The 13,541-nt window shown below is 37.3% G+C and overlaps 1 protein-coding gene across 2 annotated transcripts in view; it reads right to left on the bottom strand.

The window, feature by feature from the left end:
* The window catches only part of ATP7A (ATPase copper transporting alpha), a 181,630-nt gene that overhangs the window by 47,506 nt on the left and 120,583 nt on the right, over positions 1-13,541 (bottom strand). The gene's annotated exons all lie outside the window — the stretch shown is intronic.

Below are 13,541 nucleotides of genomic sequence, written 5' to 3'. Positions count from 1 at the left end.
GACATCACATATATATTCAGAACATTCCATCCAAAAGCAACAGAAAACACATTCTTCTCTAGTGCACATGGAACATTCTCCAGAATAGATCACATCCTGGGTCGTAAATCAGGTTTCAACCGGTCCCGAAAGACTGGGATCATTCCCTGCACATTTCCAGACCACAATGCTCTGAAGCCAGAACTCAATCACAAGAGGAAAGTTGGAAAGAACTCAAATACATGAAGGCTAAAGAGCATCCTACTAAAGAATGAACGTGTCAACCAGAAAATTTTAAAAGAATTGAAAAAATTCATGAAGAAAAATGAAAATGAAAACAAAACCGTTCAAAATCTTTGGGACACAGCAAAGGCGGTCCTGAGAGGAAAGTATATAGCGATACAAGCCTTTCTCAGGAAACAAGAAAGGTCTCAAGTACACAACCTAACCCTACATCTAAATGAGCTGGAGAAAGAACAGCAAATCAAGCCTAAACCCAGCAGGAGAAGAGAAATAATAAATATCAGAGCAGAAATCAATGAAATAGAAATCAAAAGAACAGTAGAACAAATCAAAGAAATGAGGAGCTGGTTCTTTGAAAGAATTAATAAGATAGATAAACCCCTGACCAGAATTATCAAAAAGAAGAAAGAAAGGACCCAAATTACTAAAGTCATGAATGAAAGAGGAGAGATCACAACCAACACAAAAGAAATACAAACAAATTATAAGAACATATTATGAGCAACTATATGCCAGCAAGTTTGACAATATGGAAGAAATGGATGTATCCCTAGAGATATATAAACTACCAAAACTAAATCAGGAAGAAATAGAACACATGAACCACCCATAACCAGAAAGGAGATTGAAGTAGTCATACAAAATCTCCCAAGAAATGAGAGCCCAGGGCCAGACAGCTTCCCCAGGGAACTCTACCAAACATTTAAAGAAGAATTAATACCTATACTCCTGAAACTTCTCCAAAAATTAGAAATGGAAGGAAAACTTCCAAACTAATTTTATAAGGCCAGCATTACCTTGACCCCCAAACCAGACAAAGACCCCATCAAAAAGGAGAATTACAAACCAATATCCTTCATGAACACAGATGCAAAAATTCTCACCAAAATACTAGCCAATTGGATCCAACCGTACATTAAAAGGATTATTCACCATGACCAAGTGGGATTTATTCCTAGGCTGCAATGTTGGTTCTACATCTACAAATCAATCAATGTGATATAAAATTAATGAAAGAAAGAACAAGAACTATATGATACACACAACAGATGCTGAAAAAGCATTTGACAGAGTACAGCATCGATTCTTGATCAAAACTCTTCAAAGTGTAGGGATAGAGGGTACATACCTCAATATTATCAAAGCCATCTATGAAAAACCCACAGTGAATATCATCCTCAATGGGGAAAAACTGAGGGCTTTTCCACTAAGGTCAGGAACACAGAAGGAATGTCCATGATCACCACTATTATTCAGCATAGTACTAGAAGTCCTAGCCTCAGCAATCAGACAGCAAAAAGAAATACAAGGCATCTGAATCAGCAAAGAAGAACTCAAATTCTCACTCTTTGCAGATGATATGAGACTTTATGTGGAAAACCCAAACGACTCCACTCCAAAACTGCTAGAAGTCATACAGGAATTCTGTAAAGTGTGAGGATATAAGATCAAGGCATAGAAATCAGTTGAATTTCTATACACCAACAACAAGACAGAAGAAGAGAAATTAAGGAGTCAATCCCATTTGCAATTGCACCCCAAACCATAAGGTACTAGGAATAAACCTAACCAAAGAGGAAAAGAATCTGTACTCATAAAACTATAAAGTACTCATGAAAGAAATTGAGGGAGACACAAAAAATGGAAAAATGTTCCATTCTCATGAATTGGTAGAACAAATATTGTGAAAATGTCTACGCTACCTAAAGCAATCTACATATTTAATGCAATACCTATCCAAATACCATCAATTTTTTTTTCAAAGAAATGGAACAAATAGTTCTAAAATTTATATGGAACCAGAAAAGATCCCAAATAGCCAGAGGAATGTTGAAAAAGAAAGCTAAAGTTGGTGGCATCACAGTTCCAGACTTCAAGTGCTATTACAAAGCTGTAATCATACAGTATGGTACTGGCACAAAAAGAGACATATAGATCAATGGAACAGAATAGAGAGCCCTGAATAGACTCTCAACTCTATGGTCAACTAATCTTCGACAAAGCAGGAAAGAATGTCCAATGGAAAAAAGACAGTCTCCTCAACAAATGGTGTTGGGAAAATTGGACAGCCACATGCAGAAAAATGAAACTGGACCACTTCCTTACACCACACACAAAAACAGACTCAAAATGGATGAAAGACCTCAATGCAAGACAGGAACCCATCAAAATCCTTGAGGAGAACACAGGCAGCAACCTCTTCGACATCAGCCACAGCAACATCTTCCTAGGAACATCACCAAAGGCAAGGGAAGCAAGGGCAAAAATGAACTATTGGGACTTCATCAAGCCCAAAAGCTTTTGCACAGCAAAGGAAACAGTTAACAAAACCAAAAGACAACTGACAGAATGGGAGAAGATATTTGCAAACTAAGTATCAGATAAAGGGCTAGTATCCAAAATCTATAAAGAACTTATCAATCTCAACACCCAAAAACCAAATAATCCAATCAAGAAAGGGTCAGAAGCCATGAACAGACATTTCTGCAAAGAAGACATCCAGATGGCCAACAGACACATGAAAAAGTGCTCCACATCACTCGGCATCACGGAAATACAAAACAAAACCACAATGAGATACCACCTGACACCAGTCAGAATGGCTAAAATTAACAAAACAGGAAACAACATGTCGGAGAGGAGGCAGAGAAAGGGAAACCCTCCTACACTGTTGGTGGGAAAGCAAGCTGGTGCGACCACTCTGGAAAACAGCATGGAGGTTCCTCAAAATTTGAAAATAAAGCGATCCTACAACCCAGAAATCGCACTACTGGGTATTTACCCGAAAGATACAAATATAGTGATCCAAAGGGCTACATGCACCAGAATGTTTATAGCAGCAATGTCCACAATAGCCAAACTATTGAAAGAACCTAGATGTCCATCAACAGATGAATGGATAAAGAAGATGTGGTATGTGTGTATGTGTATACACACACACACACACACATATATATATGTACACACACACACAATGGAATACTATGCAGTCATCAAACAAAATGCAATTTGGGACACCTGGATGGCTCAGTCAGTTCAGCGGCTGCCTTTGGCTCAGGTCATGATCCCAGGGTCTTAGAATCAAGTCCCGCATCAGTGTCCTTGCTCAGTGGGAAGCCTGCTTCTCTCTCTGCCTGCTGCTACCCTTGCTTCTTCTCTCTCTGACAAATAAAAATAAATAAAATCTTGAAAAAAAAGAAATGAAATCTTGCCATCTGCAATGACATGGATAGAGCTAGAGGGCATTATGCTGAGCAAAATAATTCAATCAGAGAAGGACAATTATCATATGGTCTCTCTGATATGAGGAATTTGAGAGGCAGGGCAGGAGGTTGTGGGGGGGTGGGTAGGGAAGGGAAAAATAAACAAGATGGGATCAGGAGGGAGACAAACCATAAAAGACTCTTAATCTCAGGAAATAAACTGAGGGTTGCTGTGGGAAGAGGGAGTAGGGGCAGGGTGGTTGGGTTATGGACATTGGGGAGGGTATGTGCTATGGTGAGTGCTGTGAAATGTGTAAACTGATGATTCACAGATCTGTACCCCTACGGCAAATAATACATTATATGTTAATAAAATAATTTTTAAAAAAGAAATAAAGGAAAATATGAGAACACTATCTCACCAAATAAATGATATCAATAGAGAGATTATTAAAAAGGCCCAATGGACAGTCTGGAATTGAAAAGTACAATAACTGAAATGAAAGCAGTACTTAGAGGGAAATGTGTAGCTGTAAAGTTCAATATTAACAAATAAGAACGATCTCAAATAAATAATGTAACTTTCCTGATAAGATACTAGAAAAGAAAAAAATATATACTAGAAAAGAAGAGCAAGCTAAATGTAAAGCAGGTAAACGAAAGAAATTGAAGATTAGAGTGGAAATTAACAAAAGAATAGAGAATATCAAAACCAAAAACTGTTTTTCTGAAAAAACTGACAGAATTGACAAACTTTGGGCTAGACTGACCAAGGGAATAAAGAAGACTCAAGTGCTTACTATCAAGAATGAGGAGTGACTGCTAACAGGAAAGATTTCTTTTTTTGGGTTAATGAAAATCTCTGAAAATTAGATATGGTGATAGTTGCACAAATCTGAGGATATACAAAAACCACTGAATTGTACACCTTAAAAGGGCAAGTTTTATGGTATGTGATTTATATTTCAATAATGCTATTAAGTTTTATTTATTTTATAAAGATTTTATTTATTTGATGGAGAGAGCACAAGTACAGGAGAGGTATAGCAGAGGGAAAGGGAGAAGTAGACTCCGTGCTAAGCAGGGAGCCTGACATGGGCCTCAATCCCAGGTCCCTAGAATCATGATCTGAGTGAAAGGCAGATGCTTAACCAACTGAGCCACCCAGATTACCCCTAAGTTCCAGAAATCTATAAAACATAAGGGCACCTGTGGCAGTCAACTGAGCATCCCACTCTTGGCTTTGGCTCAGGTTATGATCTCCAGGCCATGATCTCCAGGTAGTGAGATCGAGGCCCATGTCAGGTCCTATATTCAGCATGAGGTCTCCTTGAGACTCTCTCTCCCTCGCCCTCTGCCCTTCCCCCCATCTCTCTGTCTAAAATAAATAAATAAATCTTTTTTTAAAAGTCTTTAAAAAGTAAAAATCAATGGAGATGCCCACCTGGATCAGCTGGTGGAACACATGACTCTTGATCTTGGGGTTGTGGGTTTGAGCTCCATGTTGGGTGTAGAAATTAATTAAAAATAAAATTGTTTTGGGGCACCCGGGTGGCTCAGTCATTAAGTGTCTGCTTTCCGCTCAGGTCGTGATCCTAGAGTCCTGGTATTGAGTCCCACATTGGGCTCCCTGCTCCTCAGGAGGCGTGCTTCTCCCTCTCCCACTCCCCCTGCTGGTGTTCCCTCTCTAGCTGTGTCTCTCTCTGTCAAATAAAAAAATAAAATCTCTTTTAAAAAATTATATAAATTAAAAAATAAAAATTGTTTTAGGTTGCAACTCAAGATGGCAGAGGCATGGGGAACCCCGTTTCAACCAGTCCTCTGAATTTAGCTGGATATCTACAAGCCAGTCTGAAACCCACAAAATCAGCCTGAGATGTAAGATCTCTGTGGAGGCAGAGGTTCTTCAGTCAAGAGGTCCAAAGAACAGAGTTGGTATTGTGCAGATAGATATTGGAGGATAAACAGAATGGGGAGGGAGCCACGAGAAGCAAGCCACTGGAAAATAACACAATAACCCAGGGCAAAAGCGTTCTGCTCCTGAGGAAGAGCAATAGCTTGCAGAGTGGTGGCTGCAGGAAGGGAGGGTCCTGATACCAGCACTCAAAGAGAATCCAGGGGCTTAAGGGGAAAATGTCAGGACCAGTGGCTGCTTGCTCAGACCTGTGCCTGTGGAGGGGGACGCCATCACTGCTGCCACCAGCCACACCCACCCAGACCAGAATTGCTCAGCATTTTGGAGGGACAGGGGGCAGAGACATGCGGGCATCTGGGTCAAACAGAGAGGATCGCTGGGGGTGAGCACCACCTGTGGGAGGCTTCAGTTTTCAGTGGCGCTTACAGAGGGGGAGACTGTGTGGTCTAGAGGGTTCAGAGAAGAGCAGAAAGTGACTTCTCTTCTCCAGCAGAGGTCCAGCAATGGACATTTTCCTTTGCTCCAACCCTTGGAAAAGGCACAAAAAGCCCCTGGAGAACAAAAGCCCAAAAAACTAGTTTCCATGGAGCCCAGCCCCTTGATAGGGGGCAGAGTAACTCCACCCAAGCAGGGTTACCTGAAAAGCAATGCAGCAGGGCCCTCCCCCAGAACACAAACTGGAAGAACAAGAGGAGGACAACCCAAGGGTCCCCATAAAATTGTAAAACCCCAACACCAGGGGGAAATAGTATCCTGAACTTTGGGTGTTGTCTCATGGCCCTGTGCATTTCTTAGATACAACTTTTTTATTCTTTCTCATGTTTCTTCTCTGTTTTTTCTTTTTACCCACTTAGCATTTCAACTAGATGCTTAATACAACATATTCCATAGTAACTTTCTAACTTCTACTGTTTCACATACGCTTTTTTCTCTTTTCCATATATATATATATATATATATATATATATATACACACACACACACACACATACACACACACATATATATACTTCAATGTAGTCCTTTTTTCCTTATTCAATACTACCTGTATATATATATAAGCATATATGTATATATATATGTACATATATATATATACACACATACAGTTTTAATTTCCCTGTAACACTGGGAAGTAGTACTCTCTAACAAAGAGAACAAAATACACCCAGGAAGAACTGAAACACCCTACCTCACCCACATTAAGAGATTATAGCCCCCACATTCCCTCACCCCCCCTTTTTTTACTTTTGTCCTTAACATTATAAATCTTATTCTTGGGTTTCATTTTGGCTGGGTTTTCTTGGTGGTGGCTTCCAATCGGTATGAACTTTCCCAAGGTGCACCTTGCCTGGATTATGGTTGATATTTTTGACTCTATACATTCCCTCAACCATCCCTCAACAGAATGACTAGAATGAAGAACTCCCAACAAAGAAAACCAGAGACAATCTCCCTTAGACCTAAAGGATATAGATATAAACAAGAAGTCAGAAATAGACTTCAGGGTAACAGTTATGAAGACAATAGCTAGGCTGCAGAAAACCATTAACAGCAACATAGATTCTCTAAGGGAAGAAATGAGAGCTAATCAGGCCGAACTTAAAAATGCTATGAATGAGATGGAATCTAAGCTAGATACTCTATGGCTAGGGTAAACGAGGCAGAAGAAAAATTAGTGATCTACAAGACAAACTGCTAGAAAGGAAGGAACAGAAGGAGGCCTGGAACACCTTAAAATCCATGAAAACAGAATTAGGAAAATAAATGAGGCCATGAAACGTTCCAATGTCAGAATTACTGGGATCCCTGAGGGGGTGGAGAAAGAGAGAAAACTAGAAGATATATTTGAGCAAATCGTAGCTGAGAACTTCCCTAATCTGGGAAAGGACACAAGCATTACTATGCAAGGGGCAGAGAGGACCCTTCCCAAGATTAATGAGAATAGACTGACACCACAACATATAATAGTACAATTTGCAAATCTTAGCTATAAGGAAACAATATTGAAAGTGTTGATGGGGAAGGGATTTCTTAACTACAGAGGGAGGAACATCAGAGTAATGATAGGCCTGTCCACAGAGACCTGGCAAAATAGAAAGGGCTGGCAAGACATATTCAGGGTACTAAAGGAGAAGAACATGCAGCCAAGAATACTTTATCCAGCAAGACTGTCATTCAGAATGGATAGAGATAACATCCAGGACCAGCAGAAAATGAAAGAATATGTGACCACTATGCCAGCCCTGCAAGAGCTATTAAGGGGGGGGTCTATAAAAGGAGAAAGAACCCAAGAGTGATATAGAACAGAAATTTAGAGACAGTCTATAGAAACAAGGACTTCATAGGCAACATGATGACAACAAAATCTTATCTGTCAATAATCACATGCTCCCATGAAACGGCAGAGGGTTGCAGACTGGATAAAAAGACAGGACCCATCAATATGCTGTCTACAAGAGACTGATTTTGAACCTAAAGATACAACAAGACTGGAAGTGTAGGGATAGAGAACCATCTTTCATGCTCACAGACTTCAAAAAAAAGCTAAGGTAGCAATTCTCATACTAAACAAATTAGATTTTAAGCTAAAGACTGTAGTTAGACATACAGAAGGACACAATATCATTGTTTAAGGGTCTATCTAACAAGAGGCTGTAACAACTGTAAATATCTATGGCCCCAAAATGGAAGCAGCCAACTACCTAAACCAGCTATTAGCCAAAATAAAAAACATATTGATAATAATATATTAATAGTAGGAGACCTCGACACTCCAACTCAGTAACAGACAAGTCATCTAAGCAAAAAATCAACAAAGAAACAAGAGCTTTGAATTACACACTGGATCAGATGGACCCCATAGCTATATATAGAACACTCCACCCTAAAACAACAGAAGACTCATTCTTCTTGAGCGCACATGGAATAGACTGTATAATGGGTCACAAAAACGTCTCAAACAATACCAAAAAATTGAGATTATTCCCTGTATATTATTATTATTTATATATATAAATACATATTAATATAATATTTTATATTATATATAATTATATATAATATATTAATATATCATTTTATTAAGATTTTAATTATATTAATCATTATGTGTTATATGTATATATTATTATATTAATCATTAATATGTATTAATGTGAATTATTAATATTTATTATATATTAATGTTTAGTGTATTAATATATTGTATTTATATAATTTGTATATGATATGTTTATAATAATTAATAAATTGTAATTTGCTATACTGATATATATTACTATATTAATAACATAATATGATATATAAATTATATTCCCTGTATATTATTATTATTATATTATTCCCTGTATATTCAAAGACCACCGCTTTGAAACTGGAACTCCATCACAAGAAAAAATTTGGAAGAAATTCAAACACTTGGAAGCTAAAGACCATCCTGCTGAAGAATGTTTTGGTCAATCAGGAAATCAAAGAACTTAAACAATTCATGGAAACCAATGAGAATGAAAACACATCAGTCCAAAACCCATGGGATACTGCAAAGGTGGTCCTAAGGGGTAAATACATAACCATCCAAGCCTCACTCAAAACAAAACAAAACAAAACAAAACAAAAAAACAGAAAAATCCCCAATTCACCAACTAACTTTACACCTTAAAGAACTGGAGACAAAAAAAAAAAAAATGAAGCCTAAGCCATGCACAAGAAGAGAAATTATTAAGAGTAGAGCAAAGGTTAATGAAATAGATACCAGAAATACTGTAGAACAGATCAATGAAACTAGAAGCTGGTTCTTTGAAAGAATTAATAACATTGATAAACCACTGGCCAGACTTATCCAAAAGAAAAAAGAAAGAACCAAAATTAATAAAATTATGAATGAAAGGGGAGAGATCATGACTAACACCAAGGAAATAGAAAGAATTATCATAAATTATCAATAACTCTATATCAATAAATTAAGCAACCTGGAGGAAATGGATGTCTTCCTGAAAACCTTCAAACTACCAAGACTGAAACAGGAAAAAATTCACAACCTGAGTAGACCAATGACCAATAAAGAGATTGCAGCAGCATTCAAAAACTCCAAAAAACCAAGAGTCCAGGGCCTGATGGATTCCCTGGGGAATTCTACCATTCAAAGAAGAAATAGTATTTATTCTCCTGAAGCTGTTTCAAAAAACAGAAACAGAAGGAAAACTTCCAGACTCATTCTATGAGGCCAGTAGTACCTTGATTCCCAAAACCAGGCAAACACCGCATCAAAAAGGAGAATTACAGACCAATATCCCCAATGAATATGGAAACAAGATCCTAGCTAATAGGACCCAACAGTACATTAACAGAATTATCCATCACGACCAGATGGGATTTATCACTGGGATGCAAGGGTGGTTCAAAATTTTCAAATTAATCAGTGATAGAACACATTAATAAGAGGAGAGAGAAGAACCATATTGTCCTCTCAATGGATACAGAAAAAGCATTTGACAAAATACAACATCCGTTCCTGATTAAAACTCTTCAGAGTGGAGGGATAGAGGGAACATTCCTCTTTCATAAAAAAAAAATATATATATGAAAAGCCCACAGTGATCATCATTCTCGACGGGGAAAAGCTGAGAGCCTTTCTCTTAAGGTGAAGAACAAGCCAAGGATGTCCACACTTGCCACTATTATTCAATATAGTACTAGAAGTCCTAGCAAAAGCAATCAGACAACAACAACAACAAAAATAAAAGGTATTCAAATTGTCAAAGAAGAAGTCAAACTCTCTCTTTGCAGATGAAATGATACTTTATGTGGAAAACCAAAAGACTCCACCCTTAAATTTCTAGAACTCATACAGCAATTCAGTAATGTGGCAGGATACAAAATCAAGGCACAGAAATCAGTTGCTCTCCTATACACTGACAATGTAACTCTAGAAAGAGAAATTAGGGAATCGATTCCATTTACAATAGCACCAAAAACCATAAGATACCTTGGAATAAACCTAGCCAAACAGGTGTAGGATCTATACTCTAGAAACTACAGAACACTTAAGAAAGGAATTGAAGAAGACACAAAAAGATGGAAAAACATTCCATGCTCATGGATCAAAAGAATAACCTTGTTAAAATATCTATACTGCCCAGAGCAAACTATACTTTCAATCTATACTTTCAACATCAACGGCATTTTTCAACGTGCTGGAACAAACAATCCTAAAGTTTGTATGGAACCAGAAAAGACCCTGAATCACCAAGGAAACATTGAAAAAGAAAAAACAAAGCTGGGGGCATCACATTGCCTGATTTCAAGCTATATTACAAAGCTGTGATCACCAAGACAGCATGGTATTGGCACAAAAACAGACACATAGACTAATGGGACAGAATAGAGAGCCCAGATATAGACCCTCAATTCTATGGTCAACTAATTTCTGACAAAGCAGGAAAAAATATCCAATGGATAAAAAGAGAGTCTCTTCAATAAATGGTGCTGGGAAAAATGGACTGCTATGTACAGAAGAATGACACTCGACCATGTGCTTACTCCATATACAAAGATAAACTCTAAATGGATGAAAAACCTCAGTGTGAGACAGGAATCCATCAAAGTCCTACAGAAGAACATAGGCAGTAACCTCTTTGACATTGGCCACAGCAACTTCTTTCAAGACAGGTTTCCAAAGGCAAGGGAAACAAAAGCAAAAATGAACTTTTGGGACTTCATCAAGATCAAAAGCTTCTGCATAGCAAAGGAAACAGTCAACAAAACAAAGAGGCAACCCACAGAATGCAAAAAGATATTTGCAAATGACACTACAGATAACGGGCTGATATGCAAGATCTATAAAGAACTTCTCAAACTCAACACCCCAAAAAACAGATAACCATGTCAAAAAATGGGCAGAAGACATGAACAGACACTTTTCCAAAGAAGACATACAAGTGGCTAATGGACACATGAAAAAACGTTCATCATCATTAGGCTTTAGGGAAATTAAAATCAAAACCACACTGAAATATCACCTTACACCAGATAGAATGACAAAAATAGATGAGTCAAGAAACAACAAATATTGGAGAGGTTGTGGAGAAAGGGGAACCCTCTTACACTGTTGGTGGGAATGCAAGTTGGTGCAGCCACTTTGGAAAACAGTGTGGAGATTCCTCAAAAAGTTTAGAGCTATCTGAGGGGTTTGAAGTGGCGGGGAGGTGGGAGGTTGGGATACCAGGTGGTGGGTATTATAGAGGGCACAGATTGCATGGAGCACTGGGTGTGGTGAAAAAATAATGAATACTGTTTTTCTGAAAATAAATAAATTAATTTTAAAAAAAGTTTAGAGCTACCCATGACCCAGTAATTGCCCTACTGGCTATTTACCCCAAAGATAGAGATGTAGTTAAAAGAAGGGCCATATGCACCCCAATATTCATAGCAGCAATTTCCACAATAGCCAAAATGTGGAAAGAGCCAAAATGCCCTTCAACAGATGAATGGATAAAGCGGATGTGGTCCATATACACAATGGATTTTACTCAGCCATCAGAAAGGATGAATACCCACTGTTTACATCAACATGATGGTACTGGAGGGGATTACGCTGAGTGAAATAAGTCAAGCACAGAAAGACAATTATTATATGGTTTCACTTCTTTGTGGAACATAAGGAATAATAGCATGGAGGACGTTAGAGGGAAGGAAAAATGACGAGGGTGGAATGAGAGGGGGAGACAAACCATAAGAGACTGTGGACTCTAGGAAACAAACTGAGGGTTTTAGAGGGGATGTGGTGGGGGGATGGGTTAGCCTGGTGGTGGGTATTAAGTAGGGTATGTATTGCATGAAGTACTGGGTGTTATACACAAACAATGAATCATGTAACACTACATCAAAAACTAATGATGTACTGTATGGTGAATAACATACCATAATTTAAAAAATAAAAACAACTTTTAAAATTTTAATATAGAAATAAATAAATAATAATAAAACCCCACCCATTCTTTTAATAGCTGTTTAGTATCATACTACATGAACATATTGTAATTTATGTATCTAGCCCCCAGTATTAACATTTAGTTTTTTTCTTATTTTTTGCTATAATAAAAAATAGTATAATGAACACAGTATGTGATTTCATACATATGCATCTATGTCTGTTGGATAACTTCTTTGAGTGGAACTTTTAAAGCAAAGGGTATGTGCAATTTTACTTTTGTTAGACATTGCCAAATTCCCCTGTTGAGAACCTGTATCAATTGGTGTTAACAAAATTGTGTATTATCTTTACCAATCTAATAGGTGAAAAGTGGCATTTCAATGCAGTTTTAATTTGCTTTATTCTTATTACAAATGAGGGTGAACATCTTTTCATATGCTTAAAGTGGTAACATTCTGGATTTTCTGTGAATTGTCAGTTCATATCCTCTTTTTTTTTTTTTATTTCCAGCATAACAGTATTCATTATTTTTGCACCACACCCGTGCTCCATGCAATCCGTGCCCTCTATAATACCCACCACCTGGTACCCCAACCTCCCACCCCCCGTCCCTTCAAAACCCTCAGAGTTCATATCCTCTTTTATCTCTCTTTTGGGTTACTGGTACTTTTTTATTGATTTAAAATACTTCTTCATATATTAAGAAAATTAACCTTCATCTATGATAAGAAATAAATTCAATTTTTGTCTTTTGACTTTGTTTATGGTATTTTCCTTCCAAAAAGAAATTTTCATATATATGAATTTATCAATCTTTTCTTTATAGGTTTTATATGATAGTTAGAAAGGCCATTGTCACTCTAATACTACTTTTTAAGTGATAGGTTAGATGTTATTATTGGGAAAAGCTGGGTAGAAGCTTCATATAAATTCTCTACTCGTTTTGCCACTTTGTGAGTCTAAAATTATTTACAACAATGGATTAACAGACTTATGTATAGTAAAAGAGATATGCTAAAATGTTAATGGAGAATCTAGGTGGTGGGTATAAGGGTTTCCACTGTACGATTCTTTTGACTTTCCTGATGTCTCAAGTTTTTATAATAAAGTACTGGGGGAAAGAGCTCTAAATATTTCTCCTAGTGATTTCATGTTTTTTGACATTTAAATTTTTGATTGAGCTGGAACTAATTTTGGTGCAGTATTAAATTTTTTGTTTTAATTGTTTAAGTTATATAAATAAAACTCAATTTGCTAGATTGGCAAA

Source organism: Mustela erminea, chromosome X, assembly GCF_009829155.1.
Source record: "Mustela erminea isolate mMusErm1 chromosome X, mMusErm1.Pri, whole genome shotgun sequence".
NCBI lineage: Eukaryota > Metazoa > Chordata > Mammalia > Carnivora > Mustelidae > Mustela > Mustela erminea.
Note: the sequence above shows the minus strand (reverse complement) of the source record. Positions and strands in the feature narration are given on the sequence as shown.